This window comes from Sciurus vulgaris (genome assembly GCF_902686455.1).
Source record: "Sciurus vulgaris genome assembly, chromosome: 11".
NCBI lineage: Eukaryota > Metazoa > Chordata > Mammalia > Rodentia > Sciuridae > Sciurus > Sciurus vulgaris.
The window spans coordinates 32,735,022-32,751,946 of NC_136472.1; the positions used below are offsets into that span (position 1 = coordinate 32,735,022).

Sequence of the window (16,925 nt, forward strand, 5' to 3'; positions counted from 1 at the left end):
CTTTCTTGAGAGAAGGAACCATGCTTGTCTTGTTCATCACTCTCTGCCACAGGGTCGTATACTATCCCCTCACTGAATTGGTGCTCATTTTACTGCTTTTGGAAAAATGAGCGAGGATGAGAGGACTCTGACAGAGTATTGGTAATTCTAGACATTAATGGCCCTTTCTCTCCACCACCAAGAGGACAACAAAGAAAACTGAAAATTGCTAAGTGTCTCAACTTCTTCACTACGTGTGTTTGGTACCTCGTATCATAGTAATTCAAGCCTGGGTTTACTAGGACATATTTTGATATCCAACAGTGTTATGGAGCTAGGACTGCTCCCCATTCTTTTATTCTCTGCGCTATTTGCGAAAGTTTTATCTCTTAAATTCAGTCTACTTAAAACCCATCAGAACCTCTGCAACTGCATAATTTTAAGGACAAAGTCCAAAGTCCTTAGCTTGCCATTTTAGATTGTTCATATTTTCTTTCCTGAGTAACGAGGCATGTTAATTTGTTATGTCCACACTAGTATTGTGCATATGTACATACACACAAGCATACACATGGCATGCACATACACTAGCCACCTCTAACACTATTAATTATTAATTTCTCATTTATTGAAGGGAAGGTAACAAGCAATCTTAGAATCTTTCCTCCAAGTGAGATTTTCTGCTCTTTCTTATTTGACTAATGCTTGTCTTTTTAAATCTCACATCTTCAGAAAGTAGCTTTTTTATTTTCCTCCAACCTTATTCAGACAGCACCCCATGTGAATCTTCTTTTAATACAGAGCATGTCATATTACTCTATACCTGTTTAAATATATAAGTACAATCATACAGTAAAAAATGGGTTTCTTGAAGTAGAATCTCTGTTGCTTTAGCACAGTATTCTGTATAGGGTAGGCACTTTACAAATATTCGATCAATGAAATTCATGGTAAAGAAAAGAAGTAAGTTCTGATTCCAAAGCATTTCCAGACGTGACAATAACCTATGGCAAACTACCCTGGCAGGAGGAGGGGGATGTGTGTGTGTAGCTGCTGAAAGTATTTATACATTTAATGGACAGGGCCAGCTTCATTCCCTGGTGAGGTCAATATGGTGCCTTTCATCAGGCTGAGAATCCTCTGGCACTGAAAGTACATCAAGCCTGTTGGCTGTTGATGAGACTAAGAAGGTGAGTCAATAGACTCTCTTCCAATTTGGCAAGAAGAGACATAGTCCTAAACAACTAAACCTCCATAATTTACACTGAGCTTCTCATTAATTTAAATGTTAATGTGAATTTAAAACATGTCATATAGATTTGAAACTATTTTTATATGAATATTGTGTGACCATATTCTCTAAAAACAGAATCCAAATGGACATCCTTTTGCAAGTCGTTACAATTAAGAAAAAAAGTGAGGCTTTCCTTTTTTCTTTCTTTCTTTCATCATTCAAAATCACTTGTTTCAGTTAAAATGTCTAGATATGAGAAGAGTGCAATTACCTTGGACTGTTCTGAACCCAAAGATCAATTTTTTAATCTATTCATTCAGGGTATTGAACATTTAATTTCACATTTATAGAGAGATTAGTGTATTTCCCATATTGCTACAAGAAACATAAAGTCACTGTGGCAATGCTGGTTCTATGAGTTCCTTTTGGTACTACTTTAGCCATAATTTTCTTATATATAGTAATTTATAATTTTCTTAATATGTATATTTTTATTTAAAGGAAATAATTATGTCAATATTTGTATTTATAAACTAGTTACAAATTTTGCATTTTTATTTAAATTTTTACTAAATTTACAAAGGATATTCCACTACCTAAGCCCCCCTGAAAGAAATTGTGATGCTGATGGCAGTACCTGGACATTTTTGTATGCTTGCTCTGGGTCAGACATTAATACAGAATTCATTCTAAGAACTTTGCAAGTTAATCTCTAAAGTAACATGTAGAGAGGAGTGCTTTCATTGTCTGTGTTACAAAGTAGGATATTGATCAATAAAGAGAATAAGTCAGTTTACAAAAGTTCCACAGCCAGGTAGTGATGTTGGCCTGGGTTTTTTTTGATTCTGAGGTCTTTTGGGAAGCCAGTGCAGTGGCTGGGGTCTTAAATTGCACACACGGACTGACACATGAATGCCTGGAGTCAGGAATTTCATGATTAAGAGATGTGTATAGACATACAGCTGAGGACCCAATGCTACTACTGAGAAACTGGGTGGGTGGATGAATCCAGAAACAGAGTTCCTAGATGATGAGCACCTCATATCTGCACAGTGTGGATTTTGTGTTAGTTGATGTGTGAGGCATTGTCCAGGCCACATTTTCTGAATTCATACAATGATACAATTCACTCCGTTCTGGTCAGTAAACCCTCTGCACAGTTCTTCTCTGAGCAGCCACCCGTTACATGCTTCTTCATATTTGAGGCCCGTGCCCCAGCAGGCAGCCCTACTGGCTAGCTCAGTTCTCTGAATCACATTATATGCAAAGTGGACATCCTGCTGTCAACACCTTTACAACAAACTAAATGACAGGTAGGAAAAGCAGACTGAAACATGGAAGAAACATCATGTTGTTCTCCTAAAATGGAAATGAAGTATAAAAATCACAGCCTCAAAAGCAATAATACAAGACTGTCAAATACGTTAAAAACTAAATATTGAATTATATATTCAGAAGCACAAGTAATACAAGCCTAAAAGAAGCTCCTGAAATTGAAGATGTACTGCCCCAGGTGTAGTCATCAAGCTGTATCTTGCCAGGATGTAGAAAATGGAATGTAGTAAGGAGTATGGGTTCCAAAATCAACAGACCAGACAACTTTGCAGAAAGAGTTGGCAGGTGTGTTGCTGCTTTCTGGGTAATTGACATAAAGAGTTTATGCCTCAGTTTCTTCATCTATAAAGTGGGAATTATATTTCAAATTTTTCATTGGGGAGTTGTGTGGTTTAATTTTCAAAATAATGTAGAGAGTTTGGCCCAGAGTCAGAAGTGTAATACAGGTTTAAATTAGTCTTTATTCAAATGACATCAACAAACAAATCTGATGTGTCCATTTTAAAATCATCCCTGGAATTATTTAGTGATTTCAATATCACTAAGTTCTCAATTTTAGCAATTGTTGGTTTTGTGAGTGGCACACAAAACATCAACTAGATACAAATATTTTTTTTTCCAGAAATATGTTTTGCCTTGGAAGATAATGTGAGAAAAAACAATAATTATGTCAGGCCAAATTCTGTAAGCTATTTTATAAATTGTTTATAGATTCTACTGTGTCTCCAGAATTCCAACTTCTTCCCCTGAATAGTAGGATTGCTGAAGGTTAGACATCTCAATCATTAGTTATCAGATCTTAAAGGATTAACTTACTTTATTAAAAGTCAAATTTTACTATATCCACCAGATAGACCATCAATTTTTCCAAATCAATGGGTGATCCTCAAACTAATTGATTATAATCACCCTAGTATCATTTATCAAGTAACTAATTGCTCAGCAGAGAGAAAAGCCAGTTACTAGGTGCATATAAGTTTGTAAAAATTCGCTTTTTATCTAAGTATGAGGGGTTCGTTCCCACACTTGTTCCTGATCATTTTATCCACATTGAACCATGTTCTTTGAAGGAAAATTAACATAAAACTTGAGCAAAGAAGTGCCCTAGTGAAAACTTGGTACAAAGCCCTTCATTTTACATGTAGAGTGGATTAAGAATCAGCAAAATTTGGATACTTGCCCAAAATTGCCAGGCTAATTATGGTAGGGTTATGAAGTTTTAATTCCAAATCTAATGCCTATATTTGCCTGTTTTCTTTGTTGCTATTATCAATCAGAGAATCTTTAATTTCAGTTATATTTTCTAGTTTTTATTTTTTTAAGTCTAGCTATTAGAGTTGAAATAAATTGATAATTACCTCTGTTGTTTTGAGCTCCTGGTCAAAGGGATGAGGTAAAAAAAGAAGTCTCTCAAATATCCATATATATGAAATTATTTATGTTTGAAATCTTTCCCAATAAAGTTCATATGATGCATTTCAATAACCAACTGCAATAAACATTGTCAAGAAAAATGAAAGATTAACAAATCTAAAAATGGGTAAACTAAAGCAATACAAACAAATATGTATTATAAATATATTTATGCATAAATATATATAGTTGTTATCTTTAACTTATCTCTAGACTTGTTAGTCATAACACACACACATGCACACACACATGAAAGATTAGTATTCCATTATTCAAGTTTCAAAATTCTACTTGGAGATTGTAGCAGGCAGGAATGTTTAACACTAAATTTGTTCTCATTTGTACAGTATGATTTTAAAATGTTTTTGTTTTCTTCTTCCAGGTGTAAAGAACCATCATCTGCAGAAACCCAGAGTGTTTATTTAACTTCCTTGGATTTACTCAGGAAGACAAGGACCTGTTGGGTACATTTGATAAGGTAAATTCCAAATACCACCAATCTGTTTTCTAGGGGCTTCCATTATAATTGCTCAAGTTAAGAACAACATGAGGTTCAATAGTCCAAAAGAATAGACAAATGGAGAGCCAGCCTGCATTTTTCTTAATGATTTTTGGGAAAGTTGTTTCAGCATGTAGCAAAAAATAAACTTTCTAATATTCGATCCCAGAATTAGGGAGAGTCATTCACAAAAGCACAAGTAGTGCTGGGTCACTGCAAGTTGTCCCAGTGAGAAGACTCCCCTGTGGAGCAGCACATCCATGTACATCTTTCTGTGAGCAGCCCATGTAGAGATGAAGGGGAAGAGGATGGGTTCAACTGCAATTGCCAAGTCTTGTCCCAGAGAAGCAAAGAGACGAGGGAGGAAAGGAAGTAAAGAAAGGACAGGGAAAATACTATAATGGAGTTATCTGCTCATGGAAAAGAACTAAAAATGGAAGATGATTATTGTTCCTTGTCACCACTGAAAAGACATGCCAAGAGGAAGGCACTTGAAAGGTTGCAGCAAGATTTTTAGACCCTACTGCCACTCACAAGAACTTATCATGGAGGATAAAGGCAGCTATGGCACTGAGATTTCCCCTCCTTTAAGAAGTGAGCTACTGCTGAGCACAGTGACACATGCCTGTAGTCCCAGCAGGTTGGGAAGCTGAGGCAGGAGGATCACAAGTTCAAAGCCAGCCTTAGCTACATAGCAAGGCTCCAAGCAACTTAGCAAGACCCTGTCTCAAAATAAAAAATAAAAAGGACTGGGGATGTAGCTCAGTGGTTAAGCACCTCTAGGGTCAATCCCTGGGACCAAAAACAAATAAATAAATAAATAGATAAATGATTAACTGAGTAACATTCCAACCAGAATTTGTGTCAACTATAGATCAGAAGTTACATATTTTCAGATTCCCATGCCTATATTGTTTGTGCTATCATTCAGTTGATTTTATGGGGGTTGAGTACCATTTGAGGCCTTAACTTTTTATTTTAATCCATTATATATAGGATTTTTTAATTGAGGTATACAATTAAATTATTCTTTAAAGAGTGTATGAAGGGAATAGTTTTTCTGGATAGAATGTGGGCTAGCTCATTCCTCAGTGTACTGAACTTTATGGGAATCTGGAGTCCTAATTCAATAAATCATTTATGTACTTGTATTTTATTTATGAGTAAAAACCAACTGAGGAAAAAATGTATTGAAAGTACAGAAATCAAATCATAAGCCTGAAGAAAAGAAAAATAATAAACTCTATATAATATAGACTATGAATAAAGTCAAATATAAAAGAAGGTACAAGGACCTATTTAATGTTCTCAACTGGATAGTGCTTCTACGATGTACTAATCCTAATCATTTATTTCCTATTTGTGTTTCTTCATCTGAGATTCAAGATCATTTGAGAAAATTTTTAGTTTATGTAGGTCATTTCATTTTGTCAAATTTTGGTGATTTGTCCTTTTGGTTAGACTACAATAGCAAAGGACAAAATTTAAAAGATCAAACCCTTTATGCTCTCACTATGAAAGGTCAAACATCTGTATTTACTACTCCATTGTAGGCACAAAGCATGGGGAATAATTAATTATCCCAAATCAGAGAGAACTAATCTCAGGAGGTGGGATCTGCATTCAGAATTATTTCTTGATTTACCACTTGGTGTCATAGATGGTGTACCAGATAAGAACATGAGTAATCTCCAAAAAGTAATGGATATAGTGACATTTGCAAAGTTGATTAACAGCAAAGGTCTTCCGTGTATATCTTTCAAGAATATCAAAGGCCTACTAGATTGACTAACCTTTTCAATCTGACACTCAAAACTTAAACTCCTGGAAGCTAATATGAAGCTGAAATGTATGATTAACTCAATAAAGGTCCTCACGGGACCTTGTGCTCATTCTTAAAGGACGGGACAGTTCCTGGTGAGTAGGTCTTTGCTATTGCACGGAATAAAGACTGCTGATACTTAAAAGAGGAGCCTCGTTTTGGCTCATTCAAGATTGGAATGGGAATACTTTTGACTTAGGATATGCTGCTAGCTATATTTACCAAAAAGTAGCATAATTTTATAATTTGGGTAATAAGTGACTGAAAGAATGCTTGAACTAATGAAACTATGAAAGAGGACAAATTAATATGGTTGTTAAGAAGTTGAGATCAGGAAGGACATGTAGAGTAGACCAGAGATCTATCAGTGCCTAGATAGAAGATATAGAAGGGTTTGCAAGACAGGAAACATTAACTTCAATGCACACACAGAAGAACGGGCTGGAACGTCTACTACAGTCAGTAAGGTATGAATTGGAAAAAAAAATGGAACAATTCTGTTGTCAGTTCTAGATTTTGAAGGCACAACTTCTTTCTGCTGGGATGCCAGTCAGAGATATTCATAGCTCTAATTGGCATTTAGGAAATTATAACCCATTAAGTAAAGATAAATTTCCTATTCCCAGAAAGATGAAGAATAGCTAGGAAATGGAAAGGTTAGAACTTCCTGTGGGACTAAACCTAAGATGCTTTCATAAAACAAAGACCTAAAAAGAGGATTAAGTAAAGTGGCCTTGGGTCTATTAGGTTCCAGAAAGAAATAAAATTCTTCATTCAGGTCTGTAATTTTAAGAATCTGGAATTTCTCTAAATTGAACACAAATATCTATTCATTTTGATATTTAGTAAGCATTCATTGACTAAATGAACTGGTTAGATTAATTACTCCTTTTGGAACTATTTTTTTAAAATTTACATATTTGCCCACCTAACTTGAAATGAACAAGTCTGTCTTCTTCCCTGATATTCCAAAAGCCTTTATATCATTATTCCTTCAGCATATTAAGAAACTAAAATAATAATTTTAAATCCCTAATAATTGAAGGGAAACCTATAGCTAACCGCAATAAGTCTACCCTAAAACATTATACTCAGAAGTTCAAGGTTATCTGGTTTCCAGGCAACGATAAATCACAGCATAATGAAATCATATCATGATGGGAACATGTAACTTTAATTTGCCTTGAGATTTATGAAGTTTCCAGTTATATTGAGAAGCAGTTAAACAAATCCATATCGTGTTCTATAGGAATGTTTAGATATTTAGAGAAAATTCCCATGAATCTTGCAAAAATTTATTGAAACCTTGAGGAAATTGGAAAATTCAACCCCTTATTTAATTAACTGTCGTCACTCTTCCTCTTCTGGGGTCTGTAAGCACTGGCATGCAGATTTTTGACCTATTTATAGTTGTTACTCTAGTAGCAATTGGTCCTGTCAGCACTGAAGTTTATTTTGCCTTCTCCTTGCTAATGGAAATACTGAGAATTATTGTTCTCTGAGTGGTCGTTAAATGGACGGGGCAACAGATTGGAACGTGTAAAGTTCCAAATAGCCTTGTCAGGTTCCTGGTTTATATACAAAAAGTAGACATCTACATGGATAAGTTGCAGTAGTTGTTACTTTATGATTGACATTTTCATTTAGAAACAAATAGAGCTTCACTTATTTCGGGAAATACATCTATAAATTAGATCCCCAGTGTCTAAAATGAGATACGTAATTTCCCGTGAAGTTATATTATTGCCCCAATCTAAGGAGAACTAAAAGGATATTTGCCATTATCACATCCATGGGAATTTTTTTTTTTGATAAAAAAAATATATAGCTTTTTCCGGTATGGGTTGTCTCTGAAACGTGGCTGTATTGGTAGTGACTGAAATAGATATTAGATCTGATTCATAGAGTTCTTGGTAATAGAACAAACATGCCCACACTCCCATGACTCAGGCCCTGGTTAACAAATCTTTCACCATAAATCTAATATAGCCCTACTCAGGGAGGTTTCAAGCCCTGTGGGTTGCCTCCTCCTTGCTCCTTAAATTAAAAACTGAATTAAAACACCCAGTAGTGGCAAGAGCATAGTGAATGAGCGCTTTTATAAACTGCTCTTGAGAGTGTAATTTGATATAACCCTTCTGGAGACCAACATGGCATGCATATCAAAAGGTTTCTGCCCTTGACCTAATATTTCCTTTTCAAAGATTTATCTTAAAGATAACAGTGGACAGGCTGGACTGTATCTCAGTGGTAGAGTGTATGCATAGAATGTATGAGGGCCTGATTTCAAACCCCAGCCACACAAAACCAGTGGACAAATGAATGAAGATAAAGGTGTATGTATGATCATTGGAAAATTTTTAAAAATGTTGCAATATATTGGGATAAACCACAATACCTAAAAATAAAGAACATCTTATAATACAGTCTGTTGATACAATAAACCACTAGACAATCATTCATAATTGTGCTGCTGCTCTTAATATATAGACAGAGGACTATATTGAAATATATATATATATATATATATATATATATATTCTCCTTTTTTGCCCAAGTCAAAAAATACATTTATGATAAATAATAAGACATAAATGAACTCCAGAGCTTTAAGAGAAAGAGAAAAAGAAAAAAGAATATGGCATCATATCATACCCAAAGGGGGAAGATATCATACATTAAGTATGGTGTATTTGGTAAGTGGTAACCATTTGGAAAACAGAGATGAAATGAAAATTACCTGCTATGTCTCAGCCATTCCACAGCACATTTCAGCTGAGAATGCTTAAAAATAAAATACCCGAGAAGGCAAGCTATTTGCAGTTATATTTGTACACGATCTTATTTTCTCTGTGTGCGAGGAGAAATTTTCCTTCAAAGTTGTCACTGTCATCATTGAGCACTCACTTGCTCATTCAATAAATGTTTATTGAACATGTACATCATGCCGTGGAACTAGGCACTGTGGTTACCTGGGTAAAAATAGTGCTCCCTTTCCTGGAGGGAAAGAAGGGCAGACCCTCGGAGCTTAATACCTTAATAGTATATGGTAGAGAGGAAAGGAACAGATGCACATTAACATAAAGATATATACGCTTGCCCACATATATGCATATGCTATCTCGCCACACTGCAGAAGAGAAATATCAATCACACTGAAGATATTAACAGAATGTCTGGGTGGCTTCCGCCTCAATCGCAGATTTTGTGGATGAGATGAGTTTTGAAAAGTTTTGGAAAAAATGACAGGATAAAATATGGTGGCACAGAATATGGACACATTTTCTGTTTTTGCAGAGTTAACAACATAAAGAATCTTAGGACTACTCAGTATATTTAAAGATAATCATGAATTAAGAACCAGCTCAGGTGAGCCATTTAGTGGAAGATCCAATTCAGAATTAATTCCTGTTTTTCAGAATATTTTCAAATGGAATCTAAACAAAATAAAATATTCTGCCCTATCCCAATCTTTCTTTAGGATCTTAAGTCTTTGGATTTGAGTTCATAGCTAATTATACTTAACGCTAATTATTAAAAGCAAACAAGACGTCCTTCTTAAAGGCTTTGATTTTAGATCAAATTGGCTTAAAGTCCCAGACTCTTGAGTTATTTTTTTGAACTTAAAAATGTCTTATTTCTCCTGTCCTTGGTTGTTGTGACTTAATGCACACCAAGAGCTTAGCGTGTTGCCTGACATACAGTATGTTCTCATTCAATGTGAGCCAGGTTCGTATAAATAATACTTTGCTTATTCCATATAGCTGAAGAATATAGCATGAGAATTGTATACACACTGATTAATACACAATAACACACATTTCAGATTTTGTTTCAACCAAATAGTTTTATTGAAATGTCACTATGTCCTATAAACTGTGGCAAACGTGGTATAAAGATGAGAAAGATAGACTCCGACCTAAAAGGGTACCAGTCTCTTAGGAACCATTTTCAACTAACTGAAATAACTAGTCGGAGGGTCTTTACTTTTTCTTTATTTACCTATCAATTCCTAAGAAATTCAAGGATCCCTTAAGCATTTTTCTGTCGTCAGAAAGCGTTTTAAAATGCTACTAGTACATTGCACTATTGAACTATTGCTGTACTTTAAAAATTAAGTTCCAGTTCATAAAAGATGTGATCTTCAGAGTAGGTTTATGAGGTAAGAATGGGACTGACCAGGTGAACAGAAAGGGGAGAAGGATTGCAGAGAATTGACACTCCTGGCATTTAAGGGATTTCCCCAAGCTACCAGGAGAGTAAGAAGGAAGGACTTCCTCTGCATTGTCTATTCATTGAAGGAAGGAATCACCTATTAGTCCTCAGACGCCAGGCTGGGCCATCCTTAAGGAAGCAGATATGTCTCTGGCATGCTTCTACAAAATTTTCAGTTTTCTTTCTCAAATACCCTTACCCTTCTTCAGTCAAAACTATCTCCTGCTGCTCCTTGAGCCTGGGCACCATTAAGAACACACCTCTGGACCCGATTTCTCCCTCCATGTTCCTCAAAAGCACTCTATCCTGCAATAATAATACTGTAGTAAAGTTCAGTATATTCAGCAATATTATCTGGCAATAAAAAGGAACAAAGTACTGATATTCACTATGACATAGATGAACCTTAAAAACGTTTTTCTGAGCAAGAGATGCCAGACACAAAAGACTACATATGGTGAGATTTCATTTATATGAAATGTTGAATATGAATATGATATGAATATAGATCTATATGAATTTGAATATAAAATAAGCAGATCTATAAAAATAGAAAGTAGATTAGTAGTTGCTGAGGGTGGAGTGGTGGCTTGGTGAATGACCATTGATAGAGTTGCCTTTTTGAGTGACATGATATTTTCAAATGGGACTGTGGGTGTGGTTGCACAGATGTGAATATGACCAAAAAAAAATCCAGTAAATTTGCAAATCAATAATTGAATTGCAAGGTATGTGAGGTTTTTTTTTTAATCAATAAGCCTATTCAAATATTAATAATAACTAGAATAACCAAAACACGTATATTAACTATGTCAGTTTCTATATGACAAATATATCGTATGCACGAACTTTGCATATATTAAATTTGAATATATATTCAACCCTCAAAACAGCACTTGGAGGTTAGTCTATTTTTAATTCCCCATTTTCTATATGAGGAAACTGAGCCACAAACTTAATTTTACACGGCTACTAGAGGGCAGTTATGATGTGAACTCAGGCAGTCTGTACCCTCTAGAGTCTCTGTGTTCAAATTCCAGCCTCCAAAGTGATGCGATTAGGAACTGTTTTGGGGGATTATGATTAGGTGACAGGAGCCAAACCTTTGTAAATTGGAATGTAAAAGACACCCAACAGAGCTCATTTGCTACTTCTAAGGACACTGTCCTTGCTCCACTAAGGACACTAGAAGAAGCCACCTTCTCTGAACCAGAAAGGGAGTACAACCAGACACCACATCTGCCAGTGACTTGACCTTGGACTTCCCAGCCTGCAGCACCATAAGAAAAAAGAAATTCTGTTGTTTTTAAGTAATACCCAGTTTGTGGTGTTTTATCAGAACAGCACAACTAGACAAAGACAGAAAAAGGTACTGGAAAAGAAGTCCTACAGTAATAAATATTTAAATCATGGAAGCAGTTTTGGAACTGGGTCATGGGTAATAAGGAAAGAGTTTTGAGATGCTTGCTGGAAAAAGCCAACCCCAGGGAATTGAGTTTCCCACCTCAAGCCAAAATTTGCTCTGTGACCACAGACGTGGCCTCTTCACCCAACATGGCAACACATTCCTACCCCAATGGTATTGACTGTTCTACCTCCTCCTGAGGGGATTAACCCTGCTTTGCCTATGGAAGAGGTAATGGCCTCCCCTGAGGTAATTGCCAGGCAACATAATGATGACACTTCTTAGGACACACCCTTGCTCTTTACTTCTACAACCTATAATTAAATTTAAGTCCCAGCAGGACTCCAAGGTGAGGTGCAAAGTATGACCCAAGAGGAATATGCTACACTCCAAATAAGTATTTTTGAATCCAGAGAAGATGTATGAGAATGGACAGTAGAAGAAACAAAGTATAGCTGGACTGAATTTACTGATATGGACTCAATAAGTAAAGATTCTGCCTTAAATTTGCAGCCCAGAAAGCTAGGAATTCAACAGTTTGGTTGGTTGAATCATGGATAAAACGCCCAGGATGAGCAAATTGAAAATGCCCAAGTTCCTTTTGTTTAATAAAGAGGTAAGAATTCAAAGGCTTAGGGAGAATGGAATGTTAGGATAAACTTATCATTTATTTCCTACTCTTTCACACCGGAAATGGTTCAGAAAACTTACTTTTGACCAACACTTTGGAAAATTAAATTTGTGAGTGGAGCCCTCGCATCCTTGAGGAGGTCTGTGAGGACCCTTCTCTATAGATCTGAACTGACAGAGCAGCAATCACTCAATTGGAAAACCTAAATGCAGTGGACATAATTGAAACCTGGAGTGTCAGGGGTCAGGTATAGGAGCTCAACCACAACTGAGGTGGGTGCAGTTGCCCTAATGACAGTAGAGTCACAGCAGCAGTGAGAATGATCTGACTCCGGCAGACCTATGGCTTTGGTTAGTTAATCACGGTATCCCTCGAAGTTAAACAGATGGGAAATCAAATAAATTCTTACTTGGTATGTATAAGTAAAATTAGTACCAAGAAGTGGGAGTGTTGTAGCAAGTTCATAAAATATGAAAGTGCCTTTGGAACTGGGTAATGGGTAAAGGCTGGAGGAGTTTTGAGGTGCCTGGTATCAAAAGTCTACACTGCAATGAATAAAATGCTAAGGGTGCCGCTGGGGTTGTGGCTCAGTGGTAGTGCACTCGCCCAGCACACATGAGGCCCTGGTTAGATCCTCAGCACCACAGAAGAATAAAATAAAGATATTGTGTCCACCTACAACATATATATATATATATATATATATATATATATTATATGTGTGTGTTACATATATATGTGTGTGTGTATATATACACACACACACACATATAATGCAAAGGGTAGTTGTGTGTGTGTATATATATACACACACACATATAATGCAAAGGGTAGTTCTGGTAAGACTCAGAAAGAGAGGAAATAAACCATAGAGAAAGCCCCAGTCTCAGTCTTCTTAGAGAATACCTAAGTAGTTGTGAACCAAATATTGTTAGAATTATGGATGGCAAAGGCCACTCTGATGAAGCCTCAGACATAAGTGAGGAGCTTGTCCTTGGAGAAAAGGCCATCCATGATGTAAAGTGGTAAGGAAGCAGACTGGATCATATTCATGTCCTCATGTTTTATGGAGGGTTAAATTCATAAAAGAGATGAAATTAGATATCTGACTGAGGAAATATGTAAAGTATTGAGGATCCTAGTTCCTCTTGACAGCTTATACTAAAATACAGGAAGAGATAGATTACTTGATGATGCAATTCTTAATTAAAGGGAAACCAGAACTTGAACATTTGGAAAATTCTCAGCCTATCAGTGTTGTAAAGAATGAAATAGTATGTTCAGGCCTGAAAACCAAAGGGTGTGGCCAAATGACCATCTGATCAGGTGAGTACTCAGCCATCTAAGTAGAAAATCAGGATCTACTATTCCAGATAATGAAGAATAACTTCTAAGTTATTTCAGATATAATTGGGGCTGCCTCTCCTATCCTAGGTCCAGAGTGCAAGGACCTGGGTGTCAGCAATTTCAAAGGGACTACTGTGTCAGGTACTCCTCTCTTTGTCATCTCTACTCCTCTCCTTGTACTCTGTAGGCACAATCATTTGCTATCGCAGGTGTGGCTCCTACTGCTTCCATTATGGCATGTGCTACATCCAAGAAGCCATGGGGTTAGACTGCTTCCACTTTGGTTCCAAAAATGGAACCACTTGGAGTCCCAGGTGCACAACCAGGCAGAGATCCAGGGCAGGAGCAGATGATGAAATACCCCAATTAGGATAATGCCAACTAGAGTCATAGGGTCAGGGCCACAATCCCAGACCACTGGAGTAACTAGCCTGCAAGTGCAGCCCAGAAGGACTGCAGGAACAGGACTCCAATCTGCATGCTCTACAGCATAAGCAGCACCCAGCAAAACTGTGGGGACAGGGATGTCCAGAGCCTTGAGGGTCCAGCAATGCATGGCAAAATTGCTTGAGCTCAAGATCACAAAGATTATTCGCGTATGTTTTCTTCTAGAAGTTTTATGATTTTTACATTCTACAGTTAGGTGTAATCCATTTTGAGTTAATTTTAACATATGGCATGTGATATGAACTAAAGTTCATAGTGGTGCCTATGTATATCTAATTGCTTTAGTACCTTTTGTTGGAAAGTCTACCGTTTCTTCTCTGAATGATCTTTTAAACTTCGTCAAAAATCAACAGTACAGGGTAGGGATAGAGCTCAGTTCTAGAGCACTTGCCCAGCATTCTTGAAGCCCTGAGTTCAACTCCCAGCATTGAAGGGAAAAAATGACCCATGTATCATATGTACCCATATATGTGATGTGCCCTATCACATTTCCATGTGTCCTTCAAGATCAAGTTTAGAAGCCTCACTCTCTATAAAACTTCCTTCAAGTCTCCTACATACTATATTGTGTTCACAGTCAATTAAAGACAAAGCTTATATATTGACAATTTTTTATCTCCTGTTGTGTAGTTTGTAAGGATAATGTACTGGTTAGTATTCTCTGGACTTTGTACCATAAGCATTTATAATGCATAAAGAAAAAGTTATTTTATGTATTTATTATATTCTCTGTTCCACACACTTTCACTTATGCCATCTTTTTAAAATGCTTTCAATAAATAAAACCCAACTGTTATGGTTTGCATATGAGTTGTCCCCCCAAAGTTCATATGTGAAACAACACAAGAAAGTTCAGAGGAGAAATGGTTGAGTTTTGAGAGTCTTAGCCCAATCAGTGAATTAATCCCCTGATAGGGATTAACTGAGTGGTAACTGAAGTGGTAGGCTTGGCTGGAGGAGGTGGGAATGAGGGGCATGACTATGGGGGTATGTATCTGTATCTGGAGGGTGAAATCTCTCTCTCTGCTTCCTGATCACCACGTGAGCTGCTTCCCTCCGCCACACTCTTCCACCATGATGTTGTGCTTCATCTTGAGCCCCGAAGAATGGAGCTAGCCTTCTATGAACTAAAACTGTGAGCCCTCAAATAAACTTTTCCTTCTTTAAAATTGTTCTGATCAGATCTTTTAGTCACAACAGTGAAAAAGCTGACTAAAACATCCAACCAAATTAACTTATCAATATATCACATACATGATGCATATATACACACATGCTATATTAAATATAAATATATATGTATGCATATATACTTAAACACATACTTATCAGGTATATAACCAGTTTCTCAACAGGACAGCTTCAGGCATGGCTAGATAAAGATGCCAAATAGCTTATCAACTGATGCATGGAATCCATCAATATCAAAGCTCTACATTCCTCACTGCTGAAATTTTTTCAGTCAGCCTTTACTATGTGGTGGTAAAGAAATCCCCAAACAACTGCAGGCTTATCACTCTGGAAACCTCAGTGAATCCAAGGTGTCTCCTTGTCTTGATCCTTAAAAAAAGCTCTGTTTGGCCTGCCTTGAATCATTTACCCTCTCACCACCAATTACATTCGCTAGTAGGTCAAGTTGCTTGTCGCCCTGCCTTGCTCTTGTAAAGACCCTTGGGATTACAATGTAGATACCCATATAATCCAAGATAATCATCTCAGGTCAAAAACCCTGGTTTAATAGCACCTGCAAGATTCTTTTTTCCATGTAAGGTGATAGATATATTCACAAGTTATTGGCATTAGAATATGGACATCTTGGGGTGCCATTATTCAACCTGATGTAGTTCAAATGCTAGTGAATATTAATGTTGTTGGGTTTGTCTTTTCTACTTCATCACAACTGTATCATATAACAGTGACTGTGTATAAACTCATCTGTATTTGAAGCTCTGAGAGAACAGGAAATTTCGCCTCCTATAGCAAACAAGTGTGTGTGAGGGTGGGGAGGAGGTTGTTGGTATTTCCTACAAGATTCCAAGGAGAGGGAGAAAAAAAATGTTCATTTGAATCATTTCACATTGTCAGTGGTCTCCCTGACCCTTCTTCTTGATTAATAAAAGTAATAGCTTTGCTTGTACTAACTTTATATGATAAAGTGTTTCTCATAGAAGAATACAGATTCCATCAGTAGGCAAATCAGTTAGTAGTTTCAAAATAATAACTTTAATTTTCTTTCAGCTATTCCTATGTGTGCAAAGAGAGACAGGGAACCAAGGCAGTTACATGAATAGTCTAAACAATAAGCCTCTATTGACTCAATTATCTGCCTATTTTTAAAGCATCTGCATACACGTTCGATGTTTATTCTCTAAGATTTTTGAGTTCACTTTAACACTTGTAGTCATTGCCTTATAACTCATTTATTTCTTTTGCATCTTAAATTTAACTTAAGAAATGTTTAATGAGCAACTAATGCACGCCAGAAACTGTGCCTTCTTCTACAGTGATTAAAAAGACAAAAAGCCAAGAATTTCATCGTCATGGAATTTTCAGTTCCAACAGGAGAGATGATACAATTATGCAAATAACTATATAATA

At 36.5% G+C, this 16,925-nt stretch overlaps 1 protein-coding gene across 5 annotated transcripts in view; it reads left to right on the forward strand.

Moving 5' to 3' along the window:
• LRRC4C (leucine rich repeat containing 4C) overlaps window positions 1-16,925 on the forward strand; it is a 1,247,103-nt gene that overhangs the window by 1,056,849 nt on the left and 173,329 nt on the right. For all 5 annotated transcript variants that reach the window (XM_079102773.1, XM_079102771.1, XM_079102770.1 and 2 more), the window contains one exon: window positions 4,344-4,439. The gene's annotated coding sequence lies outside the window, so the exon portion shown is untranslated. The remainder of the gene's footprint in view (window positions 1-4,343; window positions 4,440-16,925) is intronic.